Here is a 26,231-nt window from a genome sequence, read left to right as displayed (position 1 = left end):
TTCTATCGCCGGAGCTAGATGGGTACTGTCTGGTGTGCTTTTGTGTTGGCCTTGTCCTGTCCTCGCCTTCGTGGGGTAAGTCTGGCTGTCTTGCCATTGCCCCGCGGGGGGTCATGTCTTGTCTCGTCTTGTCCTCGCCTCCGTGGGGTAAGTCAGGCCATCTTGCTGTTGCCCCGCGGAGGGTCATGAGTCCCGGCCCTATGTCCTGTACCCAAGGAGGGGTCCCGGCTCTCTGTTCTGTGTATGTGTCCATGGTTCCATGTCCCTGCTCTCCCGAGACCGAGGCTCTGTTTTCCATGTTCCTCCTCTCCCTAGCCCATGTCATGTCCATACCTGGTTCTGGGGTCCGAGCCCGAGGCAAGACCCAGGTACTGGGTCCTTGCCCAGTCTTGGGCTCGGAGTCCATAACCGAGCCTCTTCATGTCTCCTCTAGTTCTGGGAGCCGATTCCGAGTCCAAACCCAGACCCTTGGTCCCCGCCTGGTCGTAGTCCTGAGTCCCTGTCCAGTTGGCTGTTTCCTGCTCCTGCCTTGCTCTCCTGGTATCGAACAATAAGCTAAATCTAAGTAACCTCACAAGATGGGTCTTGCATTTGGGTCCACCCTTGCTCCCAATGCCCCTGCCATTGTGACATCTTGAGGTTGAGTTGGAAGTAAGGAGGCAAAATGTAATGCTAACATTTATCTCAAGAGGACTACAATAGAAAAGCAAGGATGTACGGCTGAAAATTAATAAGGCATTAATCGGAATACATTTGAAATATTGCGAGCAATTTTGGGCCTCATATCTAAGGAAGGATGGGCTGATCGTGGAGAGTGTTTAGAAGAGTCTCACAAGAATGATCCCAGGAATTAAAGTCTTAATGTATGAGGACTTTTTGGGTGCCTGTAGTTGATGGAGTTCAGAAAGGTGATAGGGGACCTAATTGAAACCTACTGAATTCTGAAAGACCTGGATAGAGTGGAGAGGACGTTTCCATTAGTAGGAAAGTAAAGATCCAGAGGTACAGCCTCAAAACTGAAGGGATGACTCTTTAAAACAGCTGAGGAGGAATTTCTTCAGCCCGATGGTGGTGAATATGTGGAACTTGTTTCCACAGAGGTCTGTAAAGGCTGAATCATTGGGTATATTTAAGGCAGAGATTGACAGATTCTTAATTGATAAGGGGGAATTAAGGGTTACGGGGAGGATGTGGAAGAATGGGGTTGAAATAAAAAACAGCCATGATTGAATGGCAGAACAGACTTAATGGGCTGAATGGCCTAATCATGCTCTTTATCTCATTGTCATAAGGTCTATTCACATAATTCTAATCTTGGTTAGCCATATACACATAAAGTAAGCATACAGCAACTTATTTTAAAAGCTAATTTTCTTCTTTTATAAAAACTCAAATGGTGTCTGAGATTGAACCTTTTTAAATTATTCTGATATCTAGAGGCTAGGATTGTTGCTCTTGAGCCTGTAGGTACAGGCATTTGATTTCTGCCATGCAGTTGGTAGTTGGCCGGCAGTGTAGTGGCATCCACACCAGACTTCGAGGCGATTGGCCCCAGGCTCGAATCCAGCTGGCTCCTTGCATGCTTTCCACCTGCGCTGGGTTAAGCATCGAGCTAGAAGCACAGAGTCGTAAAACACAGACAGAATCCGAAAGCAGTGGCAAGGTTGCCAGCCAATGCACCACAAGAACAAGGGCATCTTGTTAAGGGCAAGTTTAGGTATCTATGTTCCCAAAGGGGCAACGGATATCACAAGATAGCACCGATAGTGGAAGTAATGGAGAGGATTCCTCTGCTTAGAGTAGATGAAATGCCTGATCCAGAGGACTGGGCAGGCACGATGCTGTAGTGGTTAGCACGCTTTACGGAATCAACGACCCGGGTTCAATTTCTGTCAATGCCTGTAAGGAGTTTGCATGCTCTCCCCATGTCCTCATGGGTTTCCTCCGGGTGCTCCGGTTTCCTACCACAGTCCAAACCTCCAGGTTGGTAGGTTAATTAGGCATTGTAAATTGTCCCATGATTAGGCTAGGATTAAATCGGGGATTGCAGGGTGGCACAGCTCAAAGGGTTGGAAGGGGTTATTTCGCACTGTGTCTCAATAAATAAATAAATAAACCAGCATTCCTAAGTGGTTAGAGGGAGTGAGGGTGAAGATGATGGAAGGACTTGTTAATTAATCCAGGCTTCTCTAGATTTCTCTATGCTGGAGAATCGGACGGTGGTGAAGAAAGGATATAAAGACGTTCCTCATTACTATAGACCTGTTTAAAATCAGTGGTGGGTGTCGTTGTAAAATAGAGCAAAGGGAAAAAATAACAGGCACATGGAGAGGTTTGAGTTAATCACGGAGAGCCCCAATGGATTTAGAGCAGGTAACTCATGTTTAAACAAACTAATTAAATTGTTTGAAGATGTTACAGAGGATACCAAATAAGGGAAAGAACTGGGTAATGTCTTCATAGAATTTAAAAAAATACATTGATGAAATATCACATTAAAAGCCTGGTTAATAAAACTAAAGCACATAAAATAGAATGGTTAATGTCAGCCTGGAAAAATATTGACTTCAGGACAGAACGCATCATGTCATGGTAAATGATTATTTTACAGACTCGAAAATGATGGGCACCGGTATTTCCCATGGACCATGAGGCAGATGGAAACAAAGCCAATTCATGATTACAAAAGGAATTTGATTTGGAAGCTGAGAGAGATAAGCTTGCAGTCCTACAGGCATAGAGGAAATGAATGAGATTGGCTGGTTATCTTTATAGAGAACTGGCATGGATTCACAAGGCTGATTGGCATTTGTCCAGATCATGTTGACTCTAACTAAAGAATTTAACTTGTCCACTTCTCAGGCAATGAAATATTCCACAATTGCCTCCATACTTAGCAATGATGGCATTGACTCATAACCACACTCTCAAATGGCCAGGAAGTTGAAGGGGCAGTTAGGGACCGACTATCAATATTGACTGTATGAATTTTATCAACATCCTGAATCAAACTATTAATTCAAAAAGACTTAATTAAATAAACCCAGCACAGATGTACTTGTAAAAAACAGATCACTATTTCTCAAGAATGTTCCTTCCTTTGGATTAATTAGGTGATAGACCCAGATGTTGCAAATTCTCTTGCCTTATTGAGATATAAATTTTGACTTTGACCCCCTTTGTCCCCAGTACCCCTCATAACCCCCTATCCCACAGATGGGGCAATGCTTTTAGCTGTCTAGAATGTGCTTCCTAAATCACTATACATTTCCACCACCCATCAGCCTGAGAAAGTCTTGGGCCAGGACATCGATTATCCCTTCTCTCTCCACAGATACTTCTCCACCCTGTGACTTCCACCTGCAATTTGTTTTCTGTTGCCTATCCATCACCTTCTACTCCTTCACAGATCTTTTTGAACTTGCCTCATTTTTGGGGTTTTTATATTGATGGCAGAGTATTTTGCAAGCACATTTTGCATTGTCAATGCATGACATCAAGGTCAAAAACATGTACATACCAAAATGACTTTGCCATGGTAAGAAGGATGTGAAATTCAGGAAATACCTTGTGAAAATCACTTCAAAAATATGCACTACATCTCTTCATTGCAAAAGCAGTTTCAACCGTGATTAGCCCTGATTCTCTGTGGCCAAGTTCTCATTCAAATTTATCTTTGAATATTTGTCGGCTCTTTTCATTTCATTTCGCATGCTAGATAGCTAGATGAAAAAGCATCATCCTTTCAATTACATATCCTGGACGGCAAAGAGATGAATGATAGCTAAGCCACACGTGTAATATTGCGAGCAGTTTCGCTTACCACACTGCAGAAAGGATGTGGTAGCCCAGAAAGAGTGCAGGAGGGATTTACCGGGATGTTGCTGGGATGGAGGGCTTACATTACAAGGAGAAATCGGATGGGGTAAATTGTTCTTACATAGGTTTATAAAATTCTGAGGGAAAGAGATAGGGTAGATAGTCTTTTTTCTGTGGGTACGAGAATCTGAAAACCAGAGGACTTATGTTTAAGGTAAGAGGGGAAATATTTCAAGGAGATCTGAGGGGCAAGTTTTTCACACAGAGAGTTGTCGGTGTAAGGAACAAACTGCCAGGGGAGGTAGTAGAGTCGTACAGTATAACAATGTTTAAAAAAAAGTTTGCACAGGATAGGAAATGAATAGGGGAGGGCCTCCCAACATTTTTTTAATGCCATGGACCCCCTACCGTTAACTGATGGATCTGTGAACCTCAGGCTGGGAAGCCTGGGAATAGAAGGATTTGGGCCAAATGCAGGAAAGTGGGTTAAGTGGGCATGGGGCAGCATGGACAAGTTGGGCCAAAGGGCCTTCTTCTGTGCCGTACTGCTCTATGACCCTATAATTCAATGTCACACCAACCATGCCAAATGCTACTGGCAGCGATTCCACTTTTACAATGAAGTACAGATGGCCAAAGTGCGTGTAACAATACTGAGCTCCATTGGGAATGAGATTGCAGAAAGTTGTGGCCAAACAAATTTATGCTTGTCCAAAGTTTATCAAAGTGTGGAAGTGCATCACCAAGCCAAGCAAGGAGAAGCAACTTGGCTGCTGAGGATTTGCTTTAATTTGTTAAGGAGGAATAGGATAACTGTAATATATTCTTTGAACCTCATTTCATGCTTTTATGATTCTGAGGTTCAGTGTGGGACATGCCACTCCTGCAGGTACTGTGGATGAATTCCAACAGAAGCCAAATAAGCAAATGAAAGGTTAAGTTGCATTTCCACTGTCTCTTTCACAGAAACAGGCAGGCAGCTACTTCTGAATTGTAATGGAAGAGGTACAGTCGACATTTCGGGCTGGGACTAACTGAAAGAAGAGATAGTAAGAGATTTGAAAGTGGGAGGGGGAGGGGGAGATCCGAAATGATGGGAGAAGACAGGAGGGGGAGGGATGGATCTAAGAGCTGGAGAAAGGAGAGGATCATGGGACGGGAAGCCGTGCGAGAAAGAGAAGGGACGAGGGGAGCCTGGAGGGTGGAGAGCAGGCAAGGAGTATAGTGAGAGGGACAGAGGGAGAAAACATATAAAAACATACATTAAATAAATAAATAAGGCATAGGGTAGCTGTGTGGAACGAGCTTCCAGCAGAAGTGGTTGAGGCAGGTTCGATGTTGTCATTTAAAGTTAAATCGGATAGATATATGGACAGGAAAGGAATGGAGGGTTATGGGCTGAGTGCAGGTCGGTGGGACCAGGTGAGAGTTAGAGTTTGGCACGGACTAGAAGGGCCGAGATGTCTTGTTTCCATGCTGTAATGTTATATGGTTATATGGTTATATGGGTGTGAAGGGGAGGAGGGGCATTAACGGAAGTTTGAGAAGTCAATATTCATGCCATTAGGTTGGAGGGTACCCAGGCGGAATATAAGGTGTTGTTCCTCCAACCTGAGTGTGGCTTCATTTTGACAGTAGAGGAGGCCGTGGATAGACATGTCAGAATGGGAATGGGATGTGGAATTAGAATGTGTGGCCACTGGGAGATCCTGCTTTCTCTGGCGGACAGAGCGTAGGTGTTCAGCAAAACGATCTCCCAGTCTGCGTCGGGTCTCGCCAATATATAGAAGGCCACATCGGGAGCACTGGACGCAGTATATCACCCCAGCTGACTCACAGGTGAAGTTTCGCCTCACCTGGAAGGACTGACTGGGGCCCTGAATGGTGGTGAGGGAGGAAGTGTAACAGCATGTGTAGCACTTGTTCCGCTTACAAGGATAAGTGCTGGGAGGGAGATTGGTGGGAAGGGATGGGGGGATGAATGGACAAGGGAGTTGCGTAGGGAGCGATCCCTGTGGAAAGCAGAAAGGCGGGGGAGGGAAAGATGTGCTTGGTGGTGGGATCCTGTTGGAGGTGGCGGAAGTTACGGAGAATTATATGTTGGACCCGGAGGCTGGTGGGGTGGTAGGTTAGGACAAGGGGAACCCTGTTCCTAGTGGGGTGGCGGGAGGATGGGGTGAGAGCAGATGTACCCATCGTTTCTGATCTCCCCCTCCCCTTCCACTTTCAAATCTCTTACTATCTCTTCTTCCAGTTAGTCCTGATGGAGGGTCCTAGCCCAAAACGTTGACTGTACCTCTTCCTATAGATGTTGCCTGGCCTGCTGCGTTCACCAGCATTTTTTGTGCATGTTGCTTGAATTTCCAGCATCTGCAGATTTCCTCGTGCCTGACTTGTAATCACTATTTTATTTTAGGAAACACAGCAAGCAATTTGCATAGAGCAAATTTCCATAGAAATACGCTTTTGACTTGGCCAGATAACGTTTAACAATCTTGATATTGACTAGCAATGAGCATAACTTTCTGGCTTTTCTAAAGAGGCCAATGAGAGAGGCACAACAGTATATCTTAACTGCGGAGACCCCAAATCTGGTCTCAGGAGCTGTAAGTGTGGAAATTTTTACTTCTTCTTCCCAATGACATGTGTGTCAGGAGGTTAATTATCCTTTGTTAATTGTCCTTGTGAACTCAGCAATTCAGGAACTGCTTCTTCTCTTCCGCCATCTGATTCCTAAATGGACATTGAACCTGTGAACATCATCTCACTTTTTCAATATATATTATTTCTGTTTTTGCACGATTTTAAGTCTCCAATGTACATATACTGTAATTGAGTTTATTTATTTATGTTCCTTCTATCTTATGTTTTGCATTGAACTGCTGCTGCTAAGTTAACAAATTTCATGACATATACCAGTGATAATAAACCTGATTCTGATTTTACTGTACTATAGAATTGAAGGAGGTGGGTCTAGGAGCATTGATGAGAATGTTGGAAGATTCAAATAAAATAAATTCTACCTCCTGTGGCCACTCAGTTAATGTTCATGGTCTTCTGTTGCTGTAGCCCATCCACTTCAAGGTTTGACATGTTGTGCATTCAGAGATGCTCTTCTGCACACCACTGTTGTAATGTGTGATTATCTGAGTTACTGTCACCTTCCTGTCAGCTTCAACCAGTCTGGCCATTCTCCTGTGACCTCTCTCACTAGCAAAATTATTTCACCATGGAATTGACGCTCACTGGATTTTTTTTTGTTTTTCATGCAGTACTCTGAAAACTGTAGAGATAGTTGTGCGTGAAAATCCCAGGAGATCTGCAGCTTTTGAGTTATTCAAACCATCCCGTCTGGCACTGATATGCATTCCATGGTCAAAGTCACTTTGATCACATTTCTTCCCCATTCTGATATTTGGTCTGAACTGAGCCTCTTGACCATGTCTGCATACCTTTAGGCATTGAGCTGCTGCCACATGATTGGCTGATTAGATATTTGTATTAACAAGCAGGTGTACAGGTGTACTCAATAAAATAGCCACAGAGTGTAGAACACAACAGGGTTGATCAATGTGATCTCAGTGACTTTGACCATGGAATAACTGTTGGTGCCAGACGGGATGGGTTTGCACACGTACCTAATAAAATGGCCGCTGAATATATCTATTCATGAGCCTTTTCTCAAAGCATGATGTCCTTCCTTTCCACCATGGAAACCTGAAAAGGGTGCTGAGAAAAATTATTATCTCATCAAAGAGTAGTGGGGATCTGGAAACAAGGCTGTCATTTCATTAAAAAACTTACCAAGATGAGCACTTAATGTACTGCATCTTCCAAGCTCTAGCCTAGGAGATGTACACAATGTGTTGAATCTTGAAGTGGATGGGCTACAGCATCAGAAGACCATGAACATACACTCAGTGGCCACTTTACTTACAGGAGTTCCCTAACAAAGTGGCCACTGAGTATATCTGGGGGTAGAACAGTCTACCTCAGCCCTGCTGTGTTCTACCTTAATAGAAACATAGAAACATAGAAAATAGGTGCAGGAGTAGGCCATTCGGCCCTTCGAGCCTGCACCGCCATTTATTATGATCATGGCTGATCATCCAACTCAGAACCCCGCCCCAGCCTTCCCTCCATACCCCCTGACCCCCATAGCCACAAGGGCCATATCTAACTCCCTCTTAAATATAGCCAATGAACTGGCCTCAACTGTTTCCTGTGGCAGAGAATTCCACAGATTCACCACTCTCTGTGTGAAGAAGTTTTTCCTAATCTCGGTCCTAAAAGGCTTCCCCTCTATCCTCAAACTTAATGAATAGCTACAACCTATATCTTCTTATGGAGGCAAATTTATTCCAGAAGGTAAACTGCAGTATACTAATTTCTGCATTTCATTTTGTTTGTTTTTCTTGGGTTGCCATAGTGCTGACTTACCAGCAGTACCCAGCAGGGGGAGACAGGAGACAGAAAAGTGAAGAATCTTGCATATAAATGAATGCAGATGTTTTCCTCTCTGTTATCGATAATTATCAAAGTTATTATGGATTTTAATAGTGCTGTGTGTGCAGTGAGATGAACACAACTAAAGCTTTGGTATATATTCTATAGCTTTAATAAATTTATGATGCAATATATATTGATATCACTTCTGCATATATTGTATCCTCCACAGGAGTACACAACTCTCCAAGATTAGATACCCTGGTGGTAACTTGTTTGGCCGAACATAGTTGTTCTATGCAGTTAAGAGTTAGAGAACATGGAACACAGAAGACTATGGCATGGGGACAGGCCACTCGGCTCATGACATCTTCACCAGAGGTGATATTAAATAAAATTAATCTCTTCTGCACGCACATTTTCAAAATAAAAATCGGGTTTAATATCACCGGCAACTGTCGTGAAATTTGTTAACTTTGTGGCAGCAGTACAACGCAATATATGACAAAAGAGGGAAAAAATCTGTGAATTACAGTTAAGTATATATATTAAATAGTTAAATAAATGGTGCAAAAACAGAAATAAAAAAGTAATGAGGTAGTATTCACAAAAAGTGCTGGTGAGCGCAACAGGCCAGGCAGCATCTATAGGAAGAGGTACAGTCGATGTTTTGGGCCGGGACCCTTCGTCAGGACTAACTGAAAGAAGAGATGGGGGAGTCTTTCAGTTAGTTCTGACAAAGGGTCTCAGCCCGAAACATCGACTGTACCTCTTCCTGTAGATGCTGTCTGGCCTGCCACGTTCATCAGCATTTTTTGTGTGTGTTGCTTGAATTTCCAGCATCCGCAGATTTCCTCGTGAATGAGGTAGTATTCATGGGTTCAATGTCTACTCAAAAATCAGATGGTGGAGGGGAAGAAGCTGTTCATGAATCATTGGATGTGTGTCTTCAGGCTTCTGTACCTCCTTCCTAATGGTAGCAATGAGATGAGGGGATGTCCTGGGTGATGGAGGTCCTTAATGATCAATGCCACCCTTTTGAGGCACCGCTCCTTGAAGATGTCCTGGTTACTGTGGAGGCTGGTACCCATGATGGAGCTGACTAATGTTACAACTCTCTGCAGCTTACTTCGATACTGTGCGGTAGCCCCTCACCACCCCCCATACCAGACGGTGATGCAGCCAGTTCAAATGCTCTCCACAGTACATCTGTAGAAATTTACAAATGTTTTTGCTGACATACTAAATCTCCTCCAGCTTCTAATGGAACGTAGCTATTGTCTTGTCTTCTTTGTGGCTGCATTGATATGTTGGGACCAGGTTAGATCCACAGAGATATTGACGCCCAGGAACTTGAAACTGCTCACTCTCTCCACTTGCAATCCCTCTATGAAGACTGGTGCGTTTTCTTACCATTTCTGAAGTCCACAATCAGTTCTCTGTTCGTACTGACATTGAGTGCAAGTTTGTTCCTGCAACACCACTCAACTAGCTGGTATGGCTTGCTCCTGTACGCCCTTTTGTCACCATCTGAGGTTCTGCCAACAATGGTTGTAGCATCAGCAAATTTATAGATGGCATTTGAGCTGTGCCTAGCCACACAGTCATGGGTATAGAGAGAGTAGAGCAGTGGGCTAAGTACACATCCCTGAGGTGCGCCAGTGTTGATTGTCGGTGAGGTGGGCATGTAGTTTCCAATCCACACAAATTGTGGTCTTCTAGTTAGGAAGTCAAGGATCCAGTTGCAGAGGGAGGTACAGAGGCCCAAGTTCTGGAGATCTTGATAAGAACTGTAGGAACGTTGGTGTTAAATGCTGAGCTGTAGTCAATAAACAGCATTCTGACATAAGTACTTGAGCTATCCATGTGATCCAAGGCCACATGGAGAGCTAATGAGATCATGTCCGCCGTAGAGCTATTGTGTGATAGGCAAATTGCAGTGGTCCTTGCTGACTCAGGAGTTGATTCTAGCCATGACCAGACTCTCAAAGCGCTTCATCACCATAGATTTGAGTACTACTGAATCAGTCATTAAGACAGCCTACCCTGCTCTTCTTGGGCATAATTGTTGCCCTTTTGAAGCAGGTGGGAACTTCCAACTGTAGCAATGAGAGATAGAAAATGTCTTTGAACACCCCTGCCAGTTGGTCGGCATAGCTTTCCAGAGCCTTACCAGGCACTCCATCAGGGCCTGTCGCCTTGCGAGTGTTCACCCTCTTGAAGGACAGCCTGATGTCTACACCCCTCCTTCCCCTGCTTCTTCATGGACACATCTAACTGACACGTAAGTGTTGTTATCAATTCTGTTTCTGCCAGTACCCCTGTCTGCCTACTACTCTCAGTGTAAAAAAATATTTACACACTTTCCTCTCTGTTATCTTAAAGCCATGCCCTCTGGTATTTAACCTTACTTCCATGGGGAAAAGGTCTCTAACTAGCTACCCTACCTATATCCCTCATATCTTTATGAATGTCTCTCAAACATACTCCATGCTGTGGAATAATAGTAGTGCAATCACTCCGGCTGAGTATGATGTCTCCTAAGGCGATGTCAATTGGTGTATTTTCAGGTGGCTATGGAAACCAGTCTGGGATCCTCATATTCTGGTGCAGTATCCACAAAAGTAAGTGGTGACTGTGGGTGGGTCTCTCAGTCGTTCAGTCTCTCCTTTTGCAGCTGCCGTTTGTTCTCAGCGGTACAACGGAGGTAGTTCTGAGGTAGTACAGCTCCCCCGCCCCACCCCCCGAACAGGTTTCTCCAGGTAAATCTATTGAGTGCAATGTCTTCTACTTTTTACATATAATGTTGAATTTCTTCAGACTGATTTTGAGGTTATCTTTGAAGCGTTTCCTTTGCCTACCAGGAACTTGCTGGACCTTCCGTCAACTGGGAGTAAAGGATCTGTTTGGGGAGGCATGAGTGATGCAGACGGATGACATAACCCATCTGTTGGAGTTGGGGTTATTTTATTGTGGAGATGCTATTCATGGTCTTTGTCTATCTGTTTGTGTGTCTGTCCTTCCAGCTGATCATCAGAGTCTTTTGCAAGGCGTATTGTTCAGCTCCCCATGTAGGTGGTCTATGGTTCAGCTCCATACAGTAATATAGGAAGAACAACTGCTCTATAGACCAAAAGCTTTGTTTGGACCTGTAGATCATGGTCTTCAAGGACTCTTTTCCTTAATCTTGATCTAGCCCTACTCAGGCAGTGATTGATCTCTGAGTTAATGTTTGTTTTTGAGGAGAGAATGCTACCAAGGCAGGGAAAGTGGTTTACATTTTGAAGGGTGACATCATCAACTTTTATAGAGGGCTGGTTCAATAGCTGGTAGGACGGTGGCTGATGTAGGGCCTGTGTCTTTCTATATTCAAAACAAAACCCAGGACTTGGCAAAGGCATTCAGGATACATTGGAGATCTTCTTCAGAGTGTGCTACCATGACACTGTCATCCATATACTGAAGTTCCATGATAGTTGTTTTTAGCCCTGAATCAGTCAAGGTTGAAGAGTCGGCTGTCCATTTTATACATGATTGGGATTCCCTGTACATGAATTACCATGCTCTGTAATTCAGTATGTCAAAATAAAGAAGAGGGCTACAACACATATGAGGTGCATCCTTCAGAGGTAAAACTCACTACACTATCATTTCTAGGCATATTCATCTCAGCTCTATTGAATAGTGATCTAGGTTTTGCTAATGATTCTCCTTTAGCAAAATGCCAGTTTCCTTATTTCTTGGAAAATTATAGACTGTTTTTTTTTAACTTTAACAGCGTCTTGTAGAGTTCTGAGATTTGTCCCATTTGGTCATTTCTCCACTTTCAGTTCCATTAACTTTTTCCAATATTATTTTATTTTATATGTTTATTTCCAATAATCCGTTCATAACTCCCTTTAGCATTCCAAAAGCCTGTTAAATCCAACTATTAAAAAAATATGTTCCTTCTCTCTTCATATCACTTCCAGTTCCAAGATGGCTTTTTCCCTTTTCCTCAGAATAGATTCATAGAATTATAGAGCACTATAGCACTGAAACAGGCCCTTCAGTCCATCTAGTCCATTCTGAACTATTATTCCACTTCTTCCTATCAATCCTAAACCTGGACCACAGATCTCCATACCCCTACTCCTCTCACCCATGTACTTATCCAGATTTCTCTTACTTAAAAAAACACTTGCTTTCTTTTTGATTTAAGTATTTCTAAAAGTTGCTTCTTTTTAAGATGGTTTGCTATCTACTGACACGTCTCTCTTATTTGTTCCAATTTCCTTTTGGTATTGACGTACATATCATATCTCTTAGGAAAATCTCTTTTTTGCTGTTATTTTCTACAGAAGATCATACTTAATAGACACACTTTACCTCGAAATGTATTTAATTTGTTTGCTATTGATTTTTTTATTTTAAGATCTCCCACAGCTGGTGTTTTGCTTAATTCGTTTTCTCCCAAACAATTAATCAGAATAAAAGTTATTTTTTTAGGTTAGCTTTAGTTCTACCCAACAGTTTTATGTTTAATATCACTTTTGTTCTTAATCAGATAGAATTAGTTAAATCATGTCACAGTTTCTCTAATGTCTCCTGCTTTGTCCCGCAGCCCAAAGTCCCTTCATTACACCCAGAAATTGACAAGCAGGTTATATGATAAGAAACTGTATTTATTCTGAGATGGTGTAGGTAGGTGGTGTATGGTGTGTACATAAATCACCAGCTAGAACTGATCTGAACTTTTTGTTGTAGTAAATTTGGACAAATGCTACCTTTTCCTAAATTATGGAAGGTACATGCTCATTGACAGTTTATGAAGGGTGTACAATATTAGATTAGTCTTTTTTATTCAAGTTAATAATTTGCCAATGCTAATGCTGCCACACTATTACTTCTTCTTATTCTAATTACAAAACTAAATTCTAAGTCTGATAACATTGCATATCTTTCAGAATTGTCTGCAGTTCAATCCCTGATTTCTTTTGCACTATCCAAGTCCATATTTAATATTTATATTTAATCTGCATAAGATTTACTCGATTTATGGGCAAGCATTGATTTAAAACACGTTCCATTCACCTGGGAGAACTACCTTCCTTTATTTTCCCCATCTTTACTAAATCTTTATAACCTTTGTTTTCAGTGCAAGTTGAAGTTATGTTCTTTTAGATCTAGAACATCAAACCCTCCATTCATATTGGTGAGTTTGGTTCCCAAGATTTATTTTTCCATGCTTTCTTCCTTGCTCATAACACTGTCCTCTCTATGTGTGTTTTTCTGTTAATTCTTTCACATTTTTTTTAACCGCTATTTTCTATGGGTGGCGGGTTGGAGATACGTCTCTACCAAAGGAGGTGTAAGGTGCTTCTTCCCTCCGTTAACCTGCAGTCCACCATTGGGCAAGATGAGGTATCTGCTTAGACCCCCTCACCCCCACCCTGATCAGGGGCACATGAAGTCATGGGAGCAGGAGGTGGATGGTTGTATGAGCAGTTGGTGCACATCATGAGTCCTGGTTATACAACTACTGATGCCAGGCAGACAATCTCTGAAGAGTATTGATAATGGCTGGGGTCACCAGTATCTTAAAGACACTGCCCGGAAAAAGGCAATCACAAACCACTTCTGCAGAAAAAAATGCCAAGAGTAATCATGATCATGGAAAGACCATGATCGCCCATGTCCTATGATACGGCACATAATGACGATGATGTTATTTTCTTACCTTCTTCTTCTGTACAGTTTCACTCTTTGCACCTTCACTTTACTTGCAACTTCATTTTCCACCCCCCCCACCCCCAATCCCATCCCAATTTCCCCAGAGAGTCAAAAAGCACTACAGCACAGAAACAGGCCCTTAAAATTCTGGGATCTCTAATAGTTTCTCTGGAGGATCTCAGTGAGAGTATGGGGTTGGTAAGATGAAGGTTGTAGTTACCAGTGGGGTGTAGATTTTGGTGCGTAGTGGTGTGTGGTTGGGTACATAGTGGAAGGCCACAGTTGGAAAAACTAATTGCAGTCAAGATGCAGTTGGGTATGGAAATGAGATTGGTGTTTGGGTATTAGATGCTAGCAGAATGGGCTGTGTCTTCAAGTGGGTGGTGAAGGTTTTTGTTGGAGGAATTTGATATCCTGGGATGGGAAAAGAATGGTAAGGAGCCCAAAATAACTTACCAATGAGTAAATAACTCAGAAGAAAACTATTTATGTAGGGTTCTAGGTATCACACTGTGCCATATTCAAGTTTGCTGAAAACACCACTATCATAGGCCGAATCAAAGGCGCAAAACTGCCTACGGGAGGGAGACTGAGTGGCGCCATAGCAACAGCCTCTCACTCAATGCCGGTAAGACCAAAGAGCTGGTTATTGACTTCAGAAGGAGGAATCTAGAGATCCATGAGCCAGACCTCATCAGATGATCAGAGATGGAGAGGGCCTGCATCTTTAACTTCATCAATATTATCATTTTGGTGGACCTGTCTTGCGGCCAGCGTGTAAGAGCAATTACAAAGAAATCAAGGTAGTGGCTTTACTTCCTTGGGAGCTGCGAAGATTCAGCATAGTATCTAAAACTTTGACAGACTTCTCTAGATGTACAGTGAAGAGCATATTGACTGGCTGCATCACAGACTGGTATGGAAACATCAATGCCCTTGAATGGCAAATCCTACGACAAGTAGTGGATATAGCAAATGGTAAAACCCTCCCCACCACTGAGCATATCTACACACATTGTCGTTGCAGGAGAGTGGCGTCCACCATCAGGGACCCCCACCACCCAGGTCATGCTTTCTTCTCACTGCTGCCATCACGCGAAAGGTACAGGAGCCTCAGGTCTCACACCACAGGTTCAGGAACTGTTATTACCCCTCATTGATCAGGTTCTGGAACCAAAGGGGTAACTTCACTCAGCTTTACTTGCCCTATCATTGAAATGTTCCCACAATCTACGGACTCATTTTCAAGGATTTTTCATCCCTTGTTCTCGATATTTATTTTCTATTTATTTATTTTTTTGTATTTTACACAGTTTGTTGTCATTTACACGCTGGTTGAACACCCCAGTTGGTGCGGTGCTTCACTGATTCTATATTATGAATTTATTGAGTATGCCTGGGAGAAAATGAATCTCAGGGTTGTATATGGTGACATACATGTACTTTGACAATAAATTTACTTTGGACGTTAACTTTGAATCTTTTCAGTCAGAGCTCCTGTAGGTCACATAGAAACAGGTTTTACAAAACATTGAGAGGCAGCACTGTGGTCTAGCGGCTAGTGTAATGCCTTACTGCACCACCAACCTGGATTCAATTTCCACTGCTCTCCATAAGGAATTTGAACTCTCTCACGACCACGTGAGTTTCCCCCGAGTGCACCAGTTTCCTTCCACATTCCGAAAACGTACGGGTTAGGGTTAGTAAGCTTTGGGCAGGCTAGGTTGGCGCCAGAAACATGGTGACGTTTGTGGGCTGCCCACTACTCATCCTTGGACTGTGTTGGCTGTTGACGCAAATGACACATTTCACTTGTATGTGTTGATGTTTCAATGTACATGTGATAAATAAACCTAATATTTTCACTTTAAAAAAATACCCTTGTTGTCAAAGGGTGACCTGCAAGAAAATTCCAGAATTGCCAGGCAAATGTGTGTTGCATGCTGTGGAATGCCACAATGTATGTCCATGACTTCCTGAGGTGCTCGGCAGATATCATTAACTTCTACTTTCCTTATGCTTTATTTTGCGCACGGAAACTTTTTCTAATAAGCATGGCGAAATACTCTAATTTGCTGGCATACAGAGGCTACAAGGACAAGGGATAATTTCTTCGACATTCTTGATATGTCTTAACCTGTTGCATTGAGTCTCGATGTAACAGCTCAAAAGTTAAAAATAACTGAAGGTAAACAAAGTGAAACCATAAGTATAGTTAGGTGTTAAACTTGGTTTAAAGCCTTTATATTGTTGGGAAAAGAAAAGCCTGTATAGTATTTTATGGTGCTTTGATTGCAAATCAGTATATTGTTCTCAAACAAGAGGAGTGGGGGTATCCAATTACAGCTGGCTATTTGAATGGTGGGAGATAGATTCACCTCACCAGGCAGATACATTAGGGACAATTACGAAACTCTTACTAGGTAGGCACATGGTTGATAGAAAATTGGAGGGCTATGCAACGGAGAAGAGTTAGATTGCTCTTAGAGCAGGTTAAAATGTTGGAAAACATCATTGGACATTACTATGCTGTAATGTTCTATGGTAAGATGATGAGTTTTAGTGAAATATCAATGTTTTAACTGTCATGTTCGAATAAAATTAGATAAATAGTAGAGAGAGAGAGGTGGAAATCATTGAAGAGCTCTTTCATAGGACATGAATCAGAGGAAATATTATGTACAGGCTTCTAGTGTCAAGGAGTAATTTTAAGATCCACAGTTTGAGGATTGCAACGTTTGATAATTGCTTCATGAGATTGATTAGGGGAGAGTTCATAGCCAGGGTTTTCTCATTTGCATTTGATTTTCCAGAATTATTCCAGTGCTTGAAGGTTGTCTGGTTACTTTACTCTGTGATCCTCTACACATTTATCTTGGCATTAAAACGGTAACGGGGTTACGTTGAATGTAGGATTCCTATTTACTCATTGACATTGTAGCAGAAACAGGTTTATTATCACTGCCTTATATGGTGTGAAATTGATCAGTAGGAATACTTTTTTTAGTTCTATAGTGTGGTAATCAGAGCTGAATATATTACCCTGTCTGTGACCTAACAAACAGTTCTAGGCACATCATCTCTGCTCTTGTAGCCTATGTCTTTGCTGATAAAGTCAACGGTTCTTGCATGCCTTCTTATCTTGCTCCTTGCAAGAGTATTTGGAATTCCAAGGCACCTCAGTCCCTTACCACCACATGGTATTCTACCATTCATCATGAATTCCCTCATTTTGTTTGCCTTTGCTCTTTCACTATTGAACTTTCAAGCTGAGAAGCACCAGCAGCAGAAGACCATGATTGAATTCGATTTGTCACTTCTGTACCAGCTAACCAGCCCAATGACATCTTCCTGAAGCTTAGGTCTTCCTTCCTCGTTATCAACATCACTGCCATTTTGGTTTGATCAGACCATGTCTTAGTTACAATATCTACACAGATTCAAATCATTGAAAGCATAGACTACTGTGGAAACCTCACCTGGCACCTTCTGAAGACTGGTGATGGTTTATGAGATGAAATGGCTCCTACTGGATGAGCAAGACATCCCAACAACTCAAAGGATCAGCAATCCAACAGAAGAAATTGTTGTATCCACTTATTGAGGAATGCAGTGGCAGAATGTTTGTCAATATTTCCACCATGCATGAAAGTGCCAGAACTGCTGTCTTACAGGATAAACAGGAATGAAAAAGCTCCCTTAGTGAAGTAGTTTATAGCCAATAAATGTCGTAATGTGGAATAAACTTGGTGGTGGGGTTGTGTCTGAGAAAGTATCAAATAAATAAAGCATGCACGCAGGAGGAGAGATTTTAACTGGTGTATTCACATTTGCAGAGAGAGAGAGAGAGAGAGAGAGAGAGAGCAATGCAAAGACAACACGTCAATGTGCATAAGTAAGTTATCAGTGCATATGTAGTGCTAAGGAGAATCATTCCTCTCAAAGAAATAAGTCCATATATTACAAGGGGTGATTGATAAGTTCATGGCCTAAGGTAGAAGGAATCAATTTTAGAAAACCTAGTGCATTTATTTTTCCTACACTTACACACTTAGTCCAGCGGTCGTGGAACATACAGATCCCTTCTTTGTAGAAGTCAGCATTTTGGACCTCCAGAAGTGGTCCACAGCAGAGGCAATTGAAAAGTTTGTAGCCTAAAGTAGAAGGAGATGAGCTATTAACTTCAAACTTTCTGCATTTTCACTCAGAGTTGAGCTGCACGTGCATGTAACGAGAGCTGTATAACTCATCTCCTTCTACCTCAGGCCACGAACTTATCAATCACCCCTGCTGTGAATCACCTGGAGGTCCAAGACGCTCTCGTTACATGCACGTGCAGTTCAACTCTTTGAGTGATAATGCAGAAAGTTTGAAGTTAATTACTCATCGCCGTCTACCCTAGGCTACAAACTTATCAATCACCCCTGCTGTGGGCCACTTCTACAAAGAAAGGATCCGTATGCTCCACGGCTGCTGGACATGTAGGAGGGGACTATGGTGAAAAATAAATGTGCTAGGTTTTCTGAAATTGACACCTTCTAGCTTAGGCCACGAACTTATCAATCACCCCTCATACACTTCCTCCCCCTTTTGATTAATGTAGCATAAACTGTATATGTAACAAAACTTTCAATTCCCCTTTCACAAACCATATTCATATCAACATGCTTTCGCAATAACAGTCCATAAGTATAAAGATTAAAGTATAAAAGACAAAAGTTTGTCTTTTTGGTGGTGCTTTGTTTCTTTCAGGATAACGCCTTTGAACCTGTAGGGTGTTATCAGGTTGGGCAGGTGTCTTGTCAAAGACAACTTTCTCTGTTGCAGGTGGGTCATGTTGCTGTTAGTAACATGATCATCACTGAGAGGTAAGAATGGTGGCTGTAAGGCGTCTATCTTGTTGGATGCAGTTGACTCAGATGTGTTCTTCAGCTGAGCATCCAGTATCTAGTTCACATGACCTCTTCATGTATGATCTCCAACATCCACTGTGTACATCAGTGGTCCGGTTCGTGAAGCTGTGCTACCGTGTGTCCACTTGTCTTCTTGGTAATCACACGCTAGGCCTTCCTGGCCAACCTCAAGGCTCCTTGCTGATTCACTTGGCAACTGGCTGAACTGTTTATTTTGTACTTCCCTCTGTAGGTCCAGTTTCAGGAGGTCTATGCGAGATCTTAGAAACCTGCTTATGAACAGCATTGCAGGTGTTTGACTTGTCATCGCATGCACGGAGTTCAGAAATGCAAAAAATAAATTGTCCACCTTGGGCTGTAGAGAAATGTCCTCTTTGTCCATCACTTTAGTGGACTTCTTGAGGGTTTGGATAAACCTTTCAACTAACCCATTCATTGCTGGGTGGTGAGGTGCTGACTTGAAATGTTTGATGCCATTTTTCTTCAAGAATAGTCTGAACTTCTCTGACGTGTATTGTGGCCCGTGGTCACTCACAGTTTGTTCTGGTAAGCCATTTCTGGTGAAGATAGTCCTCAGAGGGGGAACGATCTTTTCTGATGTGATTGACTTCATTGGTATGACCTCTGGCCACTTCAAATGAGCATCCACAGCAATCAGAAACATGGAATCCATGAATAGCCCAGCAAAATCAATATGCACTCTTTGCCATTGTGAATACAGCCATTCTCACAGTGTAATGGTGCCTGTAGGGGTGCATTTTGAACTTTGTGGTACCCTGAACAGCTTTTGTTCAAGTCTTCAATCTGTCTATCTATTCCCAGCCACCACACGTTGCTCCAGGTGAGACGTTTCATCTTGACTGCGTCCAAATGTCCTTCATGCAGACTCTATAATACTCTAGTGCACAGTTTAGAGGGAACCATAACATGAGATCCACACATCAGCGTTCTTTGACATACAGACAGTTGTTCTTGTCTCACTGAGAAATCTGGAAACATAGAATTACCCTAATCTGACCATCCTTGAATAGTGATGTCGTAGACTTTTGACAATGTTGGGCCATTCCTTGTTTCTCTTTCTATTTCAGAATTTGTTACCGGCAACTGGTCCACCAATGCTGTGTATAACACTTCTGCCGGGTCACAGTACGAAGACTTTTCTTCTTTAGTCGCCAACAGTGGAAGGTGCGACAAACTGTCAGCATTGCTGTGTTGTTTGGTAACTCTATGTCATTAGAGTGGGCTCCTAGGAGAAGTGCCCAACTGGGTAGCAGTCATCACTGGAATTTCCTTCCTTCACTGAAAATGGACACAAGGGGCTGGTGATCTGTCAGCAGTGTAAACTTTTGTCCATGGAGGTAGTGGTGGAACTTCTTTATTCCCCGCAGTAGACTAATGGTCTCTCGGTCGATCTGTGCGTAGTTGCATTCTATGATCATCAGTGATCTCGAAGCTACTGTAATTGGATGTTCTATCCATCTTCCATACTGTGAGACAAAGTATCTCCAATGCCATAAGGGGACACATCGCACACCAGTCTGAGGGACAGAGGTGAGTCATAGTGGGTGAGCAGTTCATCTGATGTTATTAGTCTCTTTGTTTCCTTGAATGCTCTTTCACATCTTTCTAACCATTCCCACTTTGCTCCTGTCTGCAAAAGTGCACTCAATGGGTGTAGCACTTTAGCAATGTTTGGGAGAAACTGGGTGATAGTAGTTTATAAGGCCCAAGTATGGCCCGAGTTATGACACATTTTCCTGTTTGGGTGCCTGCAGCACTGCTTCAATCTTCTCTTGTGACATGTAAGCCCTGCTTGTCAATGGCATGTCCACAATATGAGATTTCATTCTTGAAGAACTTATATGTCTATCTCTTTGCATGCAGACCACACTCACTCAATGTGGTAAGCACTTTACCAAGGTTCCAGAGGTGCTCTTCATCATTCATGCAAGCCACAATGATGTATGTCATCAAAGTAACATTATATTCCTGAGATATATTGGAGCAATTGGTCCATTGTTCTTTGCCAAATTGCTGGAGCTGATGTGATGCCAAAGACAAGATGATTATACTGGAACAGTCCCTTGTGAGTGTTGATTTTGAGGAACTTCCTTCTTGACTCCTCAATCTCCATTGCAGATAGACTTGTCACAAGTCAATCTTTGAAAACCTCTCTCCACCTGCCAAAGATGCAAATATTGCACAGTACACAGAGTTGATACTCACTTTGAAGTCCCTGCATATGTGTACAGCTCTGGACCTCCCTTTCTTGAACACCAGGACAATGGTGTGGCCCAATCACTCTACCCAACCTTGGAGAGAATGCCAGAGGCCTCCAAGCTCTGCAGTTCAGCGTCCACTTTCGGACGTAGTGCGTAAGGCACTGGACGCCCTTTATGGAATCTTGGTGTTGCTGCTTCATCCAGTTCAATACTGGACTTCTTGCCTTTGAGTTTACCAATGCCCTTCTCAAACACATTCTCATTAGTATTAAGCAGCTGTGACAGCCCCTGTTTAGTGCCAGCATTTGGGCTGCATTTGCCTGTTGATGACACATTGAGTTCTTTGAATGAGTGCCAGTCTAGTTGGGTTTTTCTCAACCATTCATGCTGGTCCTCTACTTTCCAATACATAAAGGTCTAACTGCTGTGTTTGGCCTCCATGCATCACACTCACTTTCACTTTGCCCTTTGGGAGATACTTTGTTGCCTGTATAGGAGTTTAGCATCACCGAGGTCTTTTCTAATGGTAGCTTAGAAAATGGTCTGTTGCAGTCAGCCTCTGAAATTATAGACAAAGCTGGCCCTGTATCCAGCTCCATTTTCAGTTTTACACCAGACACACCTATTGTGATCATATGATTTTGTGATCTGCTTCAGTAATACTATGCAGTTCCAGGCATGACAGCTCACCTTTGTCAGACTCTGCTGTCTGATTTTGCTTCACATTTAGTCACCATGCATTTGTTTAGTTTTGTGTCTGAAATTTTTTGCTCTGTGTGGTTTTTCTCTTTGGTTTGTGCTTTTTGTCTGGCCTTCTCACTATTTCTAGGTGACCTTGTCTGTGACACCTCCGGCAAACTTTTTCTTTGAACTAACAGTCGTTTACATTGTGGGAGGATTTGCCACATCGATAAGATTTTTGGCTTTTTGCACTACTCAGGGACATTCTGTGCCTCTCACATTCTAAACCCTTTTTCTATAGTTCTACTGCACCCTTTGCTATAGTCTCTAATGATATTGCAATAGTCAATGTCATGTTACAATAGAGTTTAACCCTCTTGATATACGATTCCCAGACCTCAATAGCACTAGCAAATTTGTCAACTTTCCCGACTAAGGCCATCGTCACATTATTTTTACCTTTTCTTTGCTAGTTTTGCATCTCACTGTGTACTATGCAGTTACTCATGCATTCTTTGTTAAGATCTGTGACTGCCTTCTCCGTACTGTTTCCCCTTGCTGTCTCTCTCCCTTCCAAGTCGGTCATCCCGTAACTGTTGGCGCCATTGGTGATATTCACTGACATTCAGGTTCATACTCATTGCCAGTTTGTAATGTCTGTGGAACTACGTATCAAATAAATTCAAGCACACATGCGGGAAGTGATGCTTTAACTGGTGTATTCACATTGCAGTGAGAGGGAGAGGGAGAGAGAGAGAGAGTGAGATCAATGCATAGGTAGGTTATCAGTCCATAGTTAGTGCTAAGGGGAGTCATTGCTCTCTAAGAAATAGATCCCTACATTACAGGTGGTTTGGGATGCGGAGGTGAGCTTGTAGAATTCATTCACCTGAAGGGTGGCAAAGGCAGCAGTTCTTTTAAAAGCTACTTCAATGCCATTCAAAGGGCCATAATCGATGTTCTGTATTTGGAGCATAGAGACAGGAGTAATCTAAGTAGCTCTATTGTTGGCCTAACAATGACCTCCTGACCCTGAAGGTTAAATGGCTATTTGCTGTCCTAAAAAATTCCTCTTTCTATCCCTCTAAAGACAGAAATTCTGATAGGAAGCTAGAATCAATGGTGATAAAACTACTCTGGATGGACACTTTATTATGTACACCTGTTCATTAATGTGTTACATACCTTGTGGGTATCTTGTGACTGTCTTACGGCCATGATGTAATTGAGTATCTTGTAAGCATGATGTAATTGTCTTGTGATGGTGGGGTGATGTAATCTTCCCGCCAGTGTGAGGTCACATGATGTAATTATCCCGCCGGTGTGAGGTCACGTGATGGCATGTTCCAACAGGTATATAAGGGGAAACCCCTGTTGTCACGCAGTTAGTTTTGCTGCATATTCGTCTCATGACACAGTTTTGTTTTAAAGTGGAGTTTTTCTTTCTATTTTAAGGTGTAAAGGTTGTTGCCTGCAGTTTCACCAATCGTGGCCGGTTTTCGTTTGTTGCACTTTTGTTTTGCCTTCACAGTCTAGTATTGGAGAGTGAAGACCTTACCAAAGTACGGGAACCTGAAGGATTGAGTAAAGTTGGTGTCGTCCGGCGGTTTTATGGAACCTTATGGAATCTTTGTTCAGGAACAGTGGCCTGCATCTGAGCTAACCCCTATAAGATCAGGAAGATTTGTGCAGCGTTCACCCTCCAGGAAAAGGTCAGTTCCTTAAAGCCGTTTTATTTCCTTTGTCCTGAATCCTTTGGACAAGGCATCTCTCAGCTGGGATCAGCAGTAATGTCACATCTTCGAAGAAATCAGTTTACAGGGAAGTTTCTCCTTACTGACTGTATAAATCACTTGGACTTTCGAATTTACCACTTTAAGAACTATTCCAGAGTTTGGCTGTTTGTTAAATTGCCATATAGCAGTTAACTTCTGGTTAAGTTAATCGTTTGTTTACTTTTCATTATTGTTGAGCAGAGTTTAATAAATGTTTATGTTTGTTTATAAAACCTGACTCAATTCTATATTCATTGTTGTCAACCATGTAACAAATGCATAAAAAGCATGCAGACATGGCCAAGAAGTTCAGTTGTTGTTTAGACCAAACATCAGAACGGAGAAGAAATATGATCTAAGTGGCGTGGAATAATTGTTGGTGCCAGACCTGGTGGTCTGAGTATCTCAGAGATCTCCTGGGGTTTACATGCACAACAGTCTCTAGAGTTTATCGAGAATGGCACAAAAACAAAAATCATCCTGTGGCAGTTCTGTGGGTGAAATTGCCTTATTAATGAAAGAGGCCAGAGGAGAATGGTCAGACAGGTTCGGGCTCACAAGCAGGTAACAATAACTCAAATAACTCTGTGGCCTGCAGTCAACAAAAGACACAGTAATACACTGAACTGAACTGAACATTCCTAGACTGTTTCAAAGACTCTTCGGTTTGATGTTTAATAACCTGTGTACTTTTCACTCGTTTTTTGCCATTTGCATGATGTGTTACTTTTTTTGTGCATTGGGTGTTCAATGTTTTCTGTGAATTCCGCACTTTGTTGCGGTGTTTCCTGCAGGAAGACAAATCTCAGGGTTGTATATGCACGCAGACTATGATAATGAATGTACTTTGAATTTTTGAATCTTTGAATTACAGCAGCACTGGGCAGAAAGAGCATCTTTGAATGCACAACTCGTCAAACCTTGAAGTAGATGGGATACATCAGCAGAAGACCACAACCATACACTCAGTGGCCACTTTAGGAGGTACAAGAAGTAGCTAATTGATTGACCACTGTGTGTAGCTTTGACGGCACTGTGAATGCAGAGAGAAAATCCAGCTCATAAATATGCTGAGGGAGATGTTTGGATACTCATCCCTTATTTTAGGTATATTTCCTGAATTTGTGGGAATATTTGCTTTAGTCTTGTAAGTATTGTCACTCATGTCTTATAATCCTCTTTTGCACCTACAAGATTATCCATAATACTCCTTCAATGATATTATGTTCTTTTTATCCAATTAATTAGTTTGAAACATGCTCTGGAGCACGCAAGTATTCAAAAAAAAGTAACAAGCAGATACAATTAATTTGTTCATTGAGTCTTCACTGGAATTAATTGCCATGTCACTGAATAACCCAAAACTCAGTCGAATCCGATAAAACATGACAACAATTCATCATTTTAAGTGCACTCCATATAGACGTCAAATGTACATCCAAACAGAGTATCATATTACCAGGCTAAAGGTTATTGGTTAACACACACAAAATGCTGGAGGAACTCAGCAGGCCAGGCAGCACCTATGGAAAACAATAAACAGTCGACGTTTCAGGCTGAGACCCTTCATCAAGACAGGAAAAGAAGGTGGGGAGGAGCCAGAATAAGAAGGTGGGAGGAGTGGAACGAGTACAGGTGATAGGAGATGCCAGATGAGGTTGGGGGGGGAGGTGGTGGGTGGGGGATGAGGGTATGAAATGAGAAGCTGAGCGGTGATAGGTGAAAAAGGGCTGAAGAAGAAGGAATACGACAGGAGGGGAGAGTGGACCAATGGGGAAAGGGAAGGAGTAGGGGCACCAGTGGACATCACAGCAGATGATGAGAAGAGAGGGGGTGAAAGGTAGGTCAGAATAGGGATTGCAAAACACGAGGAGATGGGGGGGGGGGGGTGAGAAATGACCAGAAGTTAGATAAATCAATGTTCATACTGTCAGGTTGGAGGCTACTCAGATGGAATATGTGACATTGCTCCTTCAACCTGAGAATGGCCTCATCGTGCCATTGTTATTGTGAGGTTATTGGTTAGAGTTCTCAAATCTTGAAATTAATCTCAGGTATATTGACAGACAGACTCTTCAAAACTTCCTGCCACAGGAAATTTCACAAATATTAACCCAGCACGGGAACGGGTAATGAAATTTTAACCAAAAAGGTACTTGAATTATATGGAAAGGGGCTGGATTTTGCTGGGAAGTGCTGGCAATTGCATGTCATGCCGTCAGCATTTACTGTTGCCAGGAAGTTCAGGACTGCAGGACGAGTGTTGAAATTCTCCTTCTCCTGACTGCGATCGGACATTGACTTCAACTGCAGGCATGAAGTTATTACAATACCCCAACAGTTACACTGAGGATTCTGTCACTCAACCCACACCAGTTTGGATTTGGAGCATGAAACTCAAAGGGAGAGAAACAGCAGCAGCAGGAAGGGTTAAAGCGAAGGTAATTTAGATTACGAAAATTAATTGTTTATATTTTTCACTATTTACAGGTGCATTTAATTGGCATTTTAATAGTTGTTGAATGCTTCTGAAAGTCAGGGTCATTGTTAAGTCCTTGACTGTTTTGAAACCTAGCAAAGTCAGGGCGCATTGCTTTAGCCGGCAACCAAATAGTATTCAGTGGAGCCTGTACTAAGCTACTTGCTGACATACAGAACCTCCC

General features: G+C 42.4%; 1 long non-coding RNA gene across 2 annotated transcripts in view; it reads left to right on the top strand.

Moving 5' to 3' along the window:
* The first annotated feature begins 25,776 nt into the window (after positions 1–25,776).
* The window catches only part of LOC134337214 (uncharacterized), a 173,138-nt gene continuing 172,683 nt past the window's right edge, over positions 25,777–26,231 (top strand). For both annotated transcript variants that reach the window (XR_010015949.1, XR_010015948.1), the window contains exon 1: positions 25,777–26,009. This is a non-coding gene — a long non-coding RNA (uncharacterized LOC134337214). The remainder of the gene's footprint in view (positions 26,010–26,231) is intronic.

This window comes from Mobula hypostoma, chromosome 24 (assembly GCF_963921235.1).
Source record: "Mobula hypostoma chromosome 24, sMobHyp1.1, whole genome shotgun sequence".
Taxonomy (NCBI): Eukaryota; Metazoa; Chordata; class Chondrichthyes; order Myliobatiformes; family Myliobatidae; genus Mobula; species Mobula hypostoma.
The sequence above is the reverse complement of the archived record's forward strand: the minus strand, read 5'-3'. Positions and strand labels throughout refer to the sequence as shown.